We start from the raw sequence: 15,935 nt of genomic DNA, 5'->3' as shown, positions 1-15,935 counted from the left end.
GAATGATGGGTGGCATTAACTGAGAGGACCTGGGCTCTCCTCTTGAAATGGAGTTGTTGATGTGATGTGCAGGCAGTGGTGGGTTAATGACTGGACTTGATGGTCTTAGAGGTCTTTTCCAACCTAAATTGATTATATCATTCTGTGTTCACTCCCTCTTTTCCCTTGCTGCTTCCAGCTCTGTTCCTCTGTAAAGCACACAGAGAACAGAGCACATGGGAAGCGTTAGATCTTGCTTAATTGCAAAAACATAACATTCAAATATGAAAGAAACCCCTTTCAGAAGCATTTTATTAGAAATAAAACTGGCTGAAGGGCCTGTAGGAGAGCTTGGGTGCACAGAGTCTGGCCTAGAAAATGAGACAGTGGTGCTCTGCAGAGGCTCAGTGTGACCTGTGCCCCTGTGCAAGCAGGAGCACCTCTGAACATCACATGGCAGCAAGCTTTCAACCTCATTCAATGCAAACTTAGAGCTCCTCTTAATTTATCTACTCGCTCTCACCTTTTGTCCCTTTTTGCACTGCTTGTCTGATCTTCACACCCCAGTGGCTTCAGGTCTGCAGCAATAGCACCTCAGTGGTTTGCTCATGGTTTGGTTGAGTTTCGATTCTCCAGAATATTTTTTTCCCAGGTTCAGCTGGATCCTGCTGTGATCCACAGGAGTCACAGAATTCCCAGAATGACCAGGTTGAGGGCACAGCACTCGAGGGTGGTTCCTATCTAACAAGTCTGGGTTAGTGCAAGGCAGGTGTTTTTTCAGAAATATGACAAAACTGGATGACATGGAAGCTGGGAGACCCCAGTACCACCAGTGCAACCTCCAGGGAAAGTTTGCTATAGGTTTTTTTTTTCTAAGTTAGAGCTGCTGAAGATGGGATGATAGGAATTACAGAATCCCTGATTGAAAAAATAAATGCCTTTGAAAGCAGGAAATAAAATAGTCCTGTACACACTGCTCAGTAGTGATACTGAGGTTGATCTCCCAGTTTTGATGATCCTGTGTGTGTGAGGGAACCAAAGTGGATCATCTCCTACAGATAAAGCCATTCACTACCCCTGGGAGTATTTAAAAGGCATGCAAGTGTGGTGCTTAGGGAGTTGTTTCACTCATGGATGTGGCAGAGTTAGGTTGAATCTTGGACTCGATCTTAAGGGTCTTTTCCAACCTAAGTTATTCCATGAGTCACTTTCCCAAGAGCTCCTTGCATTGTTAGTGCTAAGATCATGACTTGATTAGAGGAGGAGCATTAGCCCTTGCTAATTGGGATGTTTCTATTAAAAGGCAAGAGGAACCTATGGAGAATATGAAAATCCCAGTGAAAATTTGGGAAATAATCTTTCTGACACAAAATCCTACTCCAAATCTATCAAATATATTAGAAGTTAGTGAAAACCTGCAATTAGATGGTAAATTATGCAATTCCTTCCCCCATCTTCTGATTTTAAGGTTCTGGTGTCTGGACAGAGTGAGATCATCACCGTAAAAGTCATGTTCTCCTACCTTTCACTTTGTTCTGCAGGACTTTGGCAGCATGAAATTTTGCTCGTGGTTTTGGATGTTGCCTTTGGTATGAAATTGTCCCTGCAAAAGCTTTTCAGATGGCTGAAATTACTGGAACAGGGTCTCCATTTTCTTTATAGTGTTATTAAATTTGAGTCATTTGATAGCAGAGCATCATGATCTGTAATGAGCTCAATTATTGGCAGAATTAATGGGCCTGCAATTCTCTCACCTGTGATGTGATAATGGCTTTACCATCATGTCATTGAATATTCTGCTATGGACAAAAAGTTACTGTACATGAGGGCTCTTGACCATTTTCTCTTTGTGATCCAAAAAACCACAGATTTGTCAAGATTTGAGGCAGCACTGCTCAGTACTGGCTTTGCAGATGAAGCAGCTTATGTTCCATTTTGTTACAAGGTATTTAGTCTTCCATGATTATGAATTGAGTGAATGGGAATTCCCAGATTGCAGGGCAGAATTGTGTATGTGTAGATTTCCAATGGCATCAAGCCTCTGTTTAGGCTGGTAAATCTGAAGGTATATTTTTTTCAGTTCTCTCCAAATCTGCCTGACTAGACAATTATGTTAACCTAATCCTGATGCACTGACATCCCAGAATTTTTTTAGTCTTTTGAGCAAGTCTATTGCCCATTATCCTCCCGAGGATTTATGTAACAGCATGAGGAATGAGGTATCAGGGTGGTTATCACAGTGTGAGCTGTCACCTTTCTGTTCATGGAAGTGGATGATGTTTGCATCCCGGGGTGCCTGAGCAATGATCCTGTTATCCCAGCTGACAGTAAACAACTGCACGACTTCTCTGCAAGAGCAGACGTGTTCCTACGTGTCAGCAGGGTGCCTGTGGCTCCTGCTCCTTCACCCTCTCACACTGAGAGCTCAGCACTTCTGCTGCTGCTCTGCTGGTTGCTGGCTGCTTCCCACTGCAAAAAATGGGAAGTTCCAGTCAGTGCATCAGGAAAAAAAGGCAAGGAGAGAAAAAAGGCAGGGAGAGAGCTTCCAAAATGCTTGCAGAAGAAACAGATCTGTTTGACAGCTTGTCCCTCTTCAGCCAAAATTAGGAAAGGTTTTAGGGACATTTTTATAAGTTGGGGGGTTTTAATTCATTTTTTCATGCTGTCTTTATTTCATGCCATACCTGTGGTACCTGCTGAGCTGCAGTATTGCTGACTGCAGGGCAGAGCAGGGCAGGGAGAAATGCCTGGCATTAAATATTGCTGTAGCAGGGCAGAGTTGTCATTCAACAGGAGCCTCAGTCCTGTTTCTCTTGTCACCTGGCAGCTTGTATGAGTGATGTTCTCTTTAAACAGGAAAACTTTCAGGGGAAGGTTTCACTTCAGAGGAAGTGCTGAGAACTGAGATGGAGCACAAAGAGAGGCACTCAACATCATCAATGCGCTCGCAGCCATACTTCAGATTAAAGTGGTTTGCCAGGAGAAACTGTTATGGATCTGGAGAATCAGCTGGAGAGCTGCTAAAAATCAAAGAGGAGATATTAGTGTGCGGCTAACAGGAAATTTTTTTAATGTCCTCTCATCCACGTGGCATAAAACTTCCCTGGAAGACTTCAAAAGGTGTTTGGATGTGGCACTTGGGGACAGGGTTCAGTGGTGAACATGGCAACACTGGGTTAACTCCTGGAAAATCAATAATCTTGGAGGGCTTTTTGGATTCTATGACTCTGTAATCAGTTTTGGGATTACCCCTTCATGTGCTACACCCTTCACCTTTTCATAGCATGGAGTAGATTTTGTCCTGAACATCAGTGAATGCCTGACAAGTAGAAGTCAAATATGTTTAGATGTTGTAAATATGCATTAAAACTGACAGGACACACAGAATCCTTTGTTCTGTAGCTGAGGGATGTTGCTTGCAGGTGCCTTGTGTTTTGGGCACCTTTCATAGAAAGATGTAAGGTACTAGTTCTTTAAAATTTTCCCAGTTTTATGAGGCTGCGTTTGCTTTTACACTCAGAAGAAAAGGAAAACACTTTTATCCATGACTTCTATACACGTGGCTCTCTTCCTTGTAAAATTCCCCTGAGAGCAGATGCATCAGTGCCCAAATGCCTTTGAAAGGCATTTGCTCAGAACAGGGATTTTGACACAAACAAGATGTACTAAAGGAACCTGAAATCTTCCACTTAGTTTAAAATGAATCTCACTGCCTGGGGTCTTCCCCATGTGCCTCCCTGCTGTTTTTGTAGTCCCACTGTGGAAACCCAGGGCACTGGGAATATTTCTCTGTCTGTTCTGGGGTGCCCTGACCCCCAGGGCAGCACTGACTCTGACCCTCATCCATGGAGAAAGTTTCCTAGACTTGAAGATAAACCAAAATCCACAAAAATGTGAAATAGATTATAGAGAGCAGTGTCACTTGGGTGGGAAATTCAGGTTTTGGGATTTTTAGTACCTTGTGGATGGAAGCAGGATGGAGGGCTCAGGGTGCTGTCCTGGGTTTCTTCTTCATGCTGCTTCTTCCTTCTTCTTCATGGGTTTGGGTGGCATTTTGTAACTGGGCAGAAAAGTCCACACTGGGGGCTCTTCGGGATCAGTTATTGGGTTAAAAGGGAGAATAATCTAGGTGTTAGTTCTTAATTGGATAGTTTAGCTTTAAAAGGCCTTGGAATGAAAGATTATTAGCCATTTTTGTGGTACTTTTCCAGTGTGCTGAGCCTTGTATAGACAATGTACAAAACTCTAGATAAGATAACAATAAACAAGAACCTGAAGACCAAAAAAAAAAAATCCAGTGTGTCTCTCTTTCCTGACTCAAGACCATTCCAGGAGGGTCTCCCCTGACAGGGGAGCCCCCTGGGAGGGCCCAGCCTGAGACCCAGAAGTCAAGGAATTGGCAACAGGTACCTGACATCCCACCAGAGAGCTGAGGAGCTCAGTGCCTCCAGGAGCAGCTTTATTCCTTGCCAGAGCTGGTTTCTCACCTAGACCTAGCTCAGTGTTTGGAGGAGGCACCATCAGCCTCTGCCCTGCTCAATAAACTCGAGCAGGATAAGGAGAGGTGGGGGATTCTTTGGAGCAGCTATTGATGTTTCCTAGGCAATGCTGACAAAACCACACAGCCTCTAATTGGCTCCACTACAAATATTTACAGCTGTGAAAAGAAGTTTGCTGATCCCATGACGGTAGCCATGGTTGCCTATCTTTTTAGCTGCTGTTGTGCTGGTGAGAAACATGAATAGGTTGCAAGAATCCCTCGCTGGCTTTGTAGCAGGAACATTTGCTGACCCAAATGTAGAAGCCAATTAAGCTCTAAAGCTTCTGTGTGTTTTTCTGGTGAGCTTTGCCATTTGTTCTGTTTATTAGTGAAAAACCCAAAGCTAAAACAACCAACGTGGTGAGTGAGGGCTTGCAACAAATTCAGGGCTTGTTACCATTTATATTGGTTGTGTTACCATTTTTGTTGGTTGTGTGGATATAAATAAAATATTATGTTTAAACATCATATTAATGTATTACTCTGTGAATTTGAATTCCCATGCTGGCAGTGTCTGTTTGCAGCCCTGTGCACTCAATCAAACCCTTGAAGTAGAAATGTTGATGCAATATGTTCTAATATTTGTTCTGAAATTGCCTTTCAGATTGAATGTGTACTTACTTCTCCTGTTGGGAGGAAAGGAAGAAAGTGGAGCCAGGCTCTTCCCAGTGGTGTTCAGTGACAGGACAAAAGGTAATAGGCACAAAAAGAAATACTGGAAATGGCTTTTAAATGCAAGAAAAGACTTCCTACTATGTGGGTGGTCTAAGACTGTAACAGGTTTCCCAGAGTGGTTCTGGAGTCCCTATCCTTTGAGATATTCAAAACCTTCCTGGACACTGTCCTGGAGCAGCTGCTGTAGCTAATCCCGCTGGAGAAGACTGGTTGGAGTAGGTTGGAGCAGGAAACTCTGCCAAGCTCAAATATTTTCTGAATATGGAGCAAAATCTGTGTTTTCTGTTTGAGTCTTATTGTCTGTTTTGTTTGATGTGTGTCTCATTTTAAATAAATAATGGATCTGAAGTCCCACAGGAGGAACCTGCAGGCACAGGACATACCTTCACTCCTCCTTCTAATGGAGAAGGGCCATGCTCAGGCTTTAAACTGAAAGGGAGCAGATTTAGATTCGGTATTGGGAAGAAAATCTTTCCTGTGAGGGTGCTGAGGCCCTGGCACAGGATGCCCAGAGAAGCTGTGGCTGCCCCTGGATCCCTGGAAGTGTCCAAGGCCAGGCTGGATGGGGCTTGGAGCAACCTGGGATAGTGGAAGATGTCCCTGCTCATGGCAGGGGAGTGGAACTGGATGATCTTTAGGGTCCCTTCCAACCCAAACCATTCTATGACCCCATAATTCTATGAAATTGTTTGTTCTGCTTTCAAGATTCTGAAATAACACATCATTTTTCAACAGAGGAGTGTCCCTGAGGGTTGCTATTCCTTCTGTCATGCTTCAGGCTTCAGAAAAAAATCACTTTTTTTTGGTTTGAAAATCCAGGCTGCAGAATTGGCAGACTTAAGAGCCTTGCTTGCTAATCAAGGACCATTAGATTGAATGTTTGCAGGAGCTTGTCACAGGCACTGTGAAAGGCAAGACTTCACATTGCCACTCAGTACTGAACGTGCTTCTTTTCAATCAGGTAAAATGTGGGCTGCTGCATTGTGCTGGTGTCTGTTCCCCCTTTGCCAGGCACTTCTTGAAAGCAGCTCATGAATGCACAGTGAATTATTTACATCTGTTTACTTCCAGCAGAGCTCCAGAAGTTTCTGGTGAGGTTTGTTCCCCCCTGCCTAACGTTGTGCTTGGATGGGCCCTGTTTTTGTGTCACTGCTGAGTCTTGATCTGAGCCTGATGCTGCTGAAGCCTCCACACGTGGCAGGATGTGAGATTTTTCTGTAAATATTTGTTGTCTTCCCAGACAGCAAATGGAGGATTAAGGCCGTGTGTTGGTTTTGTATGGCAGCAATCCGTCAGGAGGGAGTTCAGGAGTGACTTAGGATGCATCTTCTTGGGGAAATTGTGAATTAGGGTTTAACTGGTGATGGATGATCCAAAAGCTGCCTGTGTGAGCAACCATGATTTTGATGGTGACTCAGAGCATGAACAAATGAGATCATAACGATGGGTATCTCTTTGAGTAATTAACAACATTGCACTCCATTTTTCCCTAAGCTTCTATTAATCTATTCATATGTCTAATGGCATTGGAACACTTGGGAATTTTTCACAGAACCACAATTCTGCCTTGGCTATGTGGGGCTGCATTTAGTTGTAAGAGTTCATTCTTTCCTTTGTCTCTTGTACTGTCAAGCAGCAAGCAGAGGACTTCAGGAACTTAAAAAAATCATCATCCTCTTTCTTATTTTTTTTTCAATTTTATTGTGATTTTTTTCCCCTAATCTTCCAGAACAACAAATCTGGAAGTTTAGGGGAAAAAAAAATCACAATAAAATCCTCTGCCTTTAATTAATTTCATTCAAAATCAAGACTTAAATGATATCTTTGACTTGAGGATCTCTAAATGATCCATGCTGCTGGAAGTCCTAACTCTTCCTGTGTAATGCAAATATAAATAGAAACTAATTTTACTGGAGGGAGAATATGTCTTGATGACAATCTTTGCTGGTCTTAAAATGGTTGTTGTACTTGCTGGTGTGGGAGAATGAGAAATCATGTTTTTCAGGTGTATTTGCATGTTCTTTTGTGAGGAACATCCCATCTGCCTGCTAAAGGTGATCCCCTTTCTGTCCCATTATATTGGCTCTGGCTGAAGTATTTGCTTTATATTCAGTAATTCCCAATTTTGTTCAAGTATCTGCCACATGCTCAACAGGTTTTTTGTTACAAAATAGATACAGAGAATGAGCTCAAACTAGACTTTTAAAAGGTTAAAAAATGGGGATTGAACCCAGCTTTAGATGCAGAAAAAGACCCATGATAGCAATGGAAGACCCATAAATTTTGGTTCAGGCAATGTATAAAGAAAGAGTCCTGATTGTGGAAGGAATGAGAGAGGAAAAGCAGAGTAGTGATACAGATTTTCACATGTTGCAGCTTGATATTTGTTGTGGTTGAGTTGTGATTTTTGTCTTGAATTTAGATGTTAGATACCACTCAAATCTCACTGAGGCAAGACCACATGGAGGGATGGTGGAATTTAACACTTCATAGAGGAATTTAATAACATCTGAAGATGATTCTGAATGATTCTGAGTTTGATGAAAATTGTCTCATCTCACAACACCAGAAGTTCTTTGTCTTCATTTATAAAAGAGACAACAAATACACTGCAGTGCACACTTGGGTTTTAGCAGCTTTTCAAGCAAGGTGATTTCAGTGCTGGGAAAATCACCTTTTTCTTTTTTCCTCTTTTCTTCTGTAAGAAAACTCTGTGACTGGGCAATTGAAACTAAAACCTGTTGTGGGTCTTCAGAAAGCAGAGAGAAAAGCTTTTGAAAAGCCAATGCCAAGTGGAGGCATTCCACAGCAGCACAGAGAGGCCTTTGCAACAGAGCCTTGCTTCCTGCAGCGAGGCAATCCTGGGAACCAGGGAAAAGGAGAACAGCTTACAAACCACAGGAGAGAAATCAATACATGAGAGGCAGCGTGGTGAAAACCAACAGCAAGTTTTTCCTTTTTTTTCTGGCTCGGTTGTCTAAGCAAGGCCAACAACAACATTATTGGAAAGGCAGGATGGTGTATGAACAGCTCATGGAGAGATGGGATTTTCCAAGTTGTGGAAGCAAACTGCTGCCTGCAGCTGAATTTCTACAAACACACATGAAAAAAAAAAAAAAATCAGGCTGGTAGGAGAAGGCAGAGCCAGGTCCTGGGCTTTTCAGAAGTCATTGTTTTTTGGATGAGACCCTATACATCTATAGCAGATATTACCAAATTCCCATTTTTTAGAAAATTTAAAAATATTAATGTGTCTGTAAATACTTTTTCAGGTGCAGTTTTTACTTCTGCACTCACAGGGGAAACAGCTAATTTTGTTTATTAACATTTTTTACAAAATTTGTCAGAATATTCCCTTTTCTGACCTAGAGCTGGGGCAACTGAGAAGTGTTTTAAAAACTTTTATTCCATTTTCAGTCTCAGGTGAAGGGTGAGACAACACAGATATTCTCATTCACACCATCACAATCAAAAACCAACTATTTCCTAATTACAATACATCATAAAGTGTTTCTTGACTATCAGCTTTAGCCACACCATGCTGAAAATGCCTTAAAGCCAATCATCTAAAATTACCCCTCGTGGGTCCTGCTACAATATGTTTTTCATTTTCTCTATTTTCTCTAGTTCTATTTCTTGAAAATATCTAATCTTATTTACAAAGCTATCTTCTAAAACTTGTTTCCAATTCAATTTCTCTCAACAATGTCTCTCCTATTCTATAACATTTCTAAGTCAGCATTTCTTATCTCAAAATTTACATACAAATACATACTATGCAAACATTTTGTCAAACTTTAAAAATTTCTACAAATCCAATTCCCACAGATAAGACCATTAAAAACAGCAGCCATGCAGTATGAACAGCTTCATTAGGATAGAAACAAACCAAGTATTGATCTTATCTTGGATATGTCCCCTTCTGTGCCCAGTGCTGGTGTTAGAAGTTTTATTGCAGAGCTCTGCACAGATGTGGGGTAATTATTTCATTTGTGAATCTTTCAGACTCATCGTCCAGACTAATCATCTCCCCAGCTATTTATAGATCTCAGCTGCCAACTGGAAAACCAGCAAAGATGGGAATGGGAGAGAAAAAAACATCTTTTCTTAAGTTCCTGTGGGCTGCAGCTGAATGCTTTAACTGATCTTGAGGCAGAGGTAGCTGTTCTCTTGAAGCACAGTTTTCTTGCCAAAAGAGAGCTTGGGGTAACACCACCATAATCGCCACTCCAAAACAATTCTGAAGTTGTCCTTCCTTTAGTATTATATATTTCCTTACTCTTTCTTATTTAAGGACAATATGTGATCTGAAAAGAATCACACAGAGGATCAGTAGTTAAAGAATTTTCCTCTATCATTGCAGTTGATGGGAAAATGCAAACATAAAGATGATTTTTTTGATTATGTTTTATGACTACACATTGTATTTGCCAGGAAGGTAATGGGATTCATGCAGAAATGCTACATCAAAATGCCTTTGTGCTACATCCTTGCAAAGAAACTGGAAGAGAATGCTTTTGGGTTTTTTGTTGTGGGAAATGATTTTTCAGGACCAGTGTCTGAAAATTACTGGGTTTTTTTCTTCAAAGCATACCAAAATCATAGAATGACTGGGTTGGAAGGGACCTTAAAGGTCGCCTAGTTACAAACCCTGCCATGGACAGGGATGTCTTCTGCTGTCCCTGAGTTCTCCAAGCCCCATCCAGCCTGGCCCTGGACACCTCCAGGGATCCAGAGGTGGATCAGTTTCTCTGAGCACCTGTGTCAGGGCCTCAGCACCTTCAGAGGGAAGAATGTATTCCAAATAACCCATCTAACCCTGCCCTCCTTCAGTTTGAAGCCATTCCCCCTTGATCTGTCACTCCAGACCCTTGTCCCAAGTCCCTCTCCAGCTCTCTTTGAGCCCCTTCAAGCCCTGGAAGGGGCTCTAAGGTCCCCGCAGAGCATTTTCCTCTCCAGGCTGAACAAACCAAGCTGACAATCCAGAATGCTGATTTTGAAGGTTAACTTTCTGTGAAGGGCAGTGGTGCTGCACTGCCTGTCCCTGTCAGGACTTCAGAAATTCCTTGGCAAGCCTCAGAAGCTCCGTCCTAAGCACTAAAACTAGACATTGTTATGTTGAACCTTTTCTTCCTCAACTGGAAGGAACAATCACTATAATTCCTTTTGTTTATGCTCATACTTGAACAATTGGTACAGGAATCAGACTCAGCCCCTCCTCCTTCTTTGACTTTCCATTCCTTTCTTTGTTGTGTGACAAAGAGAGACTTAACCAAATCTGCTCATACTTGCATTCAGTAGATCAGATCAAAAATGGTTTAATATCTTCTAGAAACTTCTTTCCCTTACTGACACAAGTGTTTGGCACTAGGAGATAAATCTGTATTTGTTTGCCAGATAAGAGGGATAAGACTGAGCCTGGTTCTGGGACTGGGATGAGAAATAGGAAAAATTTTTGTAGAGGCAGTCCAAGAGGGGAGATATATCTGCAAGAAATCAGCTGGTGGGGTTTTTTTTTTTTGTTTGTTTTGGTTTTGTCTGGTTTTTGGTTTTTTTGGGGGTGATGTCTTGCTTAAAGCAGAATTAAGGTTTTCCTGTTCTCTGCTTCTCCCAAAGAACTTGTCATGGCAGCAGGCAGGACTTTTTTATTCCCATTCAATGTGGGCAGCTTCAGATCTCTGGTGGCATCACCACCATTTATATTTTTACCTCGAGACACTACCACCAGGCTGATGAGTCAAACCAACAAGAGAGGTGAACCAAATTCATCCAAAATCCAAACCAAATCTACCAGTGTGAGCCAAAATCTTGAACTTAGCCTTATAACCTGGCACTTCTCCCTGCTGTTGTTTTCATTTCTGCCTCTACAAGGTGCCTGTGGACGTTGGGCTGAATCAATCAATGGCTTTCTAGGCACTGACTAATGACCTCCTCCCTGGCTGTGGGGGGAGAAAGTCAATTATTTTGTTAATGAGAACTCAGTGCTGTGTCACCACACCTGCTGTGTTCTTCCTTCTCTTAGGAGCTGTCCAAAAGTTCCCACAACTCTTGGGCTCAGTGTCTGACTGCGTGACATGTAGGGTGGAATCAATTTATCCCAAATTCAGGAACTTGAAAGTTAAATGTCAGTTTTTAAGTTCACTTTAGCACTTTAGAGACAGATTTTTTATTTTTTTTTTTTTTTGAGGCGGAGGCAGTTTCTCTTACTGTAAAACAGGTTTTGAAGAAATCTGCCAAATCAGCTCTAGTGGTAATTATTCCAGTGACTATAAATGAAGTCTCTATTGAAACTTCAATATCAACTAATAAACCAGCTGTGCTGTTATTTTTTCTTGCTTGTCATGTCTGAATCCTTCAGGAAAAATTGCAGCTTAACAGCTTTTTTGCTTAAAAATACTTGTTAAGCAGTGGAGATATACATGCCTTTTGTTCATTCCCTTTTTCAACAAAAGGGATGGTGATCACAATTTTAATCTACTGATGATAATTTTATCTGCTTTTGATCATAATTTTATCTATTCCTTCTGCAGATCACAACTCTGTCTCACAATTTATACTGAGAATACCACAGTGGGGGAAGAAGTGGATCTGACCAATTTCCTTGTGTGTATGAAGATGGAATAGGATCCACAAGCCTTAATGATGCTCTTAACATTTCTCTTCCTGTAATGAGGCTCAGTGCTTTGTTTCTTCATTGTTTATTCATAGCAAGGACCATGTGTTCAATATGCAAAATAAAAAATACATCAATGTATTTATAAATTTAATAATTAAATAAAATTTTAAAATAAGCCATGAAAAAATGTAAAAATAATTAAAAAAACAGTTGAAAAATGCGTATTTATTTTTAAAGGTACTGTGGATCAATAGCCTTCACATAATCCTGTTGCTGTGCCAACATATGAGGCTGCTAAAGATGCTGATTTGTCTGCTTTAAATATTATTCCTGAGCTCCTATTAATAGCTGTACTCATCAGAGAGATGAGTTGAGTACTAACACAGGCAAGTGTGGGCTGGTTGTACAGTCAGGCAGGGGAATGAGCAGGGCACACACTCCCTGTGTTTCTCAGTCAGTAGAGGCTTGTTTGTGACACAAATGGGAGGTGCAAATGCTCTCCTTTCTTGGTTTGAAAAGCCAGGTGTCTGTCTTCAAAGCAGGAGCCTCCCTTGAAATGGAAAATGTAAAACCCCTCCCTCTGAATTATTAGGATTTTGAAATTAAGGGGCTCTCAGGCAAAGATATGGGAGTAGGAATAACAGTTCTTTATTACGGAAAAAATAAAATAAAAATGCTGTAATACAAAACACCACTGCCAGAGTCAGAGCAGGAGCTGCCCCTGTGGGTCAGGGTGGTGGCACAGTCCCATCCCAGGGTGGCTCAGCCCTCCTGCAGTGCCAGCTGTGCTTCTGCTGGAGCAGGGATCCTGCACAAGGGGGGAGTTTTCCTCTGCAGCTCCAGGGCTGCTGGAGATGGGCCTGCTCTTCCTCTGGGAATGCAGGGCAGGAGAAAGCTGCTCCTCTGGGAATGCAGGGGGCAAAGGCTGCTGGGGTGTTCCAGGCTCAGATTGTATCCAGGTAGGAATGCTTGGCTCCTGCCCTGGGCGGAGCATCTCCCCATGGGATGCTGGAATTTGATCAGCCCTGCAGGGACACTCAGTGGCCATGGACAGCAGAGATCTCCTGGAGGGAGGATTGGCTGTGGGAGAGATAAAGAAAACTGCCCCATGAACAGCAGAGAACTGCCCCACGTTTAACAGATGGTAATTGAATACACACCCAGCTAAACCTGAGACATCTCCAAATACATGAAGGCTCTGGCTGGAAGGATTGTCCACCTGGCATCCAACTAAACACTTCCCTGCCCTTAAAGCTGGCAACCATGCCCAAAGGATGTGCAAATCCAGGTCAAGGTATGGCATCAAACTTAGGGATCCAGCTACCCTCAGCAGGTTTTTGAGCCCACAGGAGGTTGATTTTATTTTTCAGGGTAGTGAGAACACATCCACTCTTCACATCTCCACCATCCTTGATATTCTGAGCCATGAGCTTCCTGCCACGTGTCTGCCAAAAGCCTTCTCCAGGTGCCTGTGCCAGTGCTCACTGCTGAAGATCCAGTTTGTTCACTGCTTTATAGGGCCACTCAACAGTGGGATTCACCTGACTGAAGGTAGATGTCTCCATCTCAGGTATCTGCAGTGGATTCATTCACAGGAAAGGACTGATCAGCATCACCAGTGATTTCCAGGGTGAGATTTTTCTCAGCTGTGTGGAGATGTAGAGAACTCAATGCCATTTAAGTGCTCTTCAAGCCAGGGGTTCACACACTGTAAGTGAAGAGACTGCTCTCTCCTTGTACATCTTTGGGAATGTGTTTATATAATTCCAATGAAAAGGGCTTAGTGGGTTTGCTTTTCTCATCGATGAGAGTGCCTTTCTCATTGTCAGCTAAACAAAAATTCCCCTGGGGAAACCTCTTTTGATGGTTGGGAAAGATAAGTTTGCCTTGTAAAGAAATTAGCATTGTAAACATGCTTATAAATGTTTGATATGTGATACAGCTAAAGAGGGATTGTAATGTGAACCAACATTATGTCAGGATTTTCAGTCTGGCTTCAGGCTCTGTGGGATGTGGGCTTGAAAAACACCACCCAAGTTATGGCTGAAAAATGCTGCACACGATTTGGGAATGACTCCTACAAACAAACTAGTGTTTGAAGAAAAGCATTACATCCAGCAAGAAAAATACCAGAATTACTCCAAAAGTCACCCACTTGCTGCAGTGTGTTCAGGGAGGCCAGCAAGGGGACTTCCACCAGGGAGGGAGAACCAGATCTTGGAGATCTCCCTTTTATAGAACCTCCAGGGATTTCTTTTTTGATCTCTTTCTTTGTGGCTTCATCTTTGCCTTAACCTCAGGGTTTTTTGCTTTGTCTGTTTGGGTTCTTTTGTTTGGTTGGTTGGTTTTGTTTGGTTTGGATTTTTGTTGTTGTTGTTGTTGTTTTGGTTTTTTTTGATAGTTTGGGGGTTTTTTTTCATGCTTTTGTTTCCTTTTTTCCTGTATTTGTGAAGGCTAGTCCTACTGTGGGCAACACAACACAGGATTGATTGACATCTAGTGACATATCTGACATATCTTCAGGGCATGATTAGCACATCAAGTGTTTCTTCCCCAGTCTATTCCAATTTTTCATACTCTAGCTAAATTTCCCTACAACGCCTCACAATTGCAGCTGCATTAGGAGGTGGTCGTTGTATTATTATTGTTAAAATGAAGCAAAAAAAAATAGATAAACGCATCATACCAAGGCTAAGTTGCTATGCTGGAAATTAAATCGGATCCCTTGTTCACTTTGGACACCATAAGGAATGGTTGTGGATCTGGAAATGAAAAGTAGAAGCCTTTATTTTGGGGAGTGAAGCAAAAGCTGAAGGGAAGAATCTGCTGAGCTAATAACTGTGATATAGTCCATAACCCAGATATCAATCCCACTGGCTCAGTGCTTGGGTGAGATGTGTGCTAACCCAGCATGGAGGTTGAGGGTTTGTTTAGCAGGAGCCCTAAATCAGCCCATTTGTTCCTGTTTGCATCCACATTCCCTTTGCTCTCTGAATATTCTCCCTGCACAATTTCATCACCACAAATGCCTTGTTGGTATTGAGCAGGGGAATGCAATCTGTCCCCTTGCAAGAAACAAACAGAACAGGCTCACAGCAGAAAACAGCAGCACAGGGAAGAACAAACAAACCTGGGCACATTGTCCCCACTTTATTCCCTCCCTGCCACTCCAAAGAGTTCTTCCTTCTCAGCTCATCCCAGGGACAGGCAGAATAAAAATACTGCTCCAGGAATATTGAAGTCAAGTTGTTCCCTTCTTCTGCTTTCTCTTTTGCACATTACTTGGAAGAGAAAAGGAGTTGGAACAGGGCCAGGTGTCGCTGCAGAGAGGAGTCCTTAGCTGGCAGGGAGCCTGCAAAACATTTCCTACAACCTGGTTTTTGGTTTGATTTTTTTCTGATGGGATTCATCTTCCCTAACCTTCACCATCCAATAATTAGACATCTAATCCAAGCCCTTCATTATGTCTCTCTGGAGCTGATGCAGAGAGGTTGGATGAATTGCCCTCTGGGGTTACTTGTCTCTGTGTGTTGACAACAGAGTCAGCCTAAAAGGCTGGCTCAGAACACACAGCAAACTTGTTGGCAGCTAAAATTAACTGGGATGAGTCCGAGCATCAGCTGCACCCCTGTGACTGGCAGACTGACTCAGAGCAAGTCACAGCTCACTACAGCACTGGAAGTGCTCAACAGGAGCCTGGGTATTCCTGCCTCTGCCTCACCATGTACATCCTCAGCTCTGCAAAGGCTGGGTTTAACATATATTCTTTACACACACTGGCATGGGTTGTCCAGAGAAGCTCTGGTTGCCCCTGGATCCCTGGAAGGATCCATGTCCTTCAAGGTCAGGTTGGATGGGGCTGGAACAACCTGGGATAAGGAAGGTGTCCCTGCCCATGGCAGGAGGGTTGGAACTGGATGAGTTTTAGGATCCTTTCTAATCCAAACCATTCTATGATTCTATTATTCTATGATATGCGACTTTTTGGGGCAGCTGATCAGATCCAGGAGCAAACCAGGGAGCAAAGATGCAAGGACTATGACCATATGAACAGGGAATATAAATATACAGTGAGGTGGACTGAAAATGGGCTGAGATAGTGAGAGCAAAGGGATGTGATCACAG

At 42.5% G+C, this 15,935-nt stretch overlaps 1 long non-coding RNA gene across 1 annotated transcript; it reads left to right on the top strand.

Annotated features, from left to right (window-relative positions):
* The first annotated feature begins 4,696 nt into the window (after positions 1-4,696).
* Positions 4,697-11,888, top strand: LOC120510530. The gene is made up of 3 exons (XR_005629530.1): positions 4,697-4,818; positions 5,124-5,212; positions 11,725-11,888. It is a non-coding gene; the product is annotated as an uncharacterized LOC120510530 (long non-coding RNA).
* Positions 11,889-15,935: the final 4,047 nt, after the last annotated feature.

This window comes from Passer montanus, unplaced genomic scaffold, assembly GCF_014805655.1.
Source record: "Passer montanus isolate IOZ18808 unplaced genomic scaffold, ASM1480565v1 scaffold59, whole genome shotgun sequence".
In the NCBI taxonomy this organism is placed as follows: Eukaryota; Metazoa; Chordata; class Aves; order Passeriformes; family Passeridae; genus Passer; species Passer montanus.
This window is presented reverse-complemented; position numbering and strand designations above follow the sequence as displayed.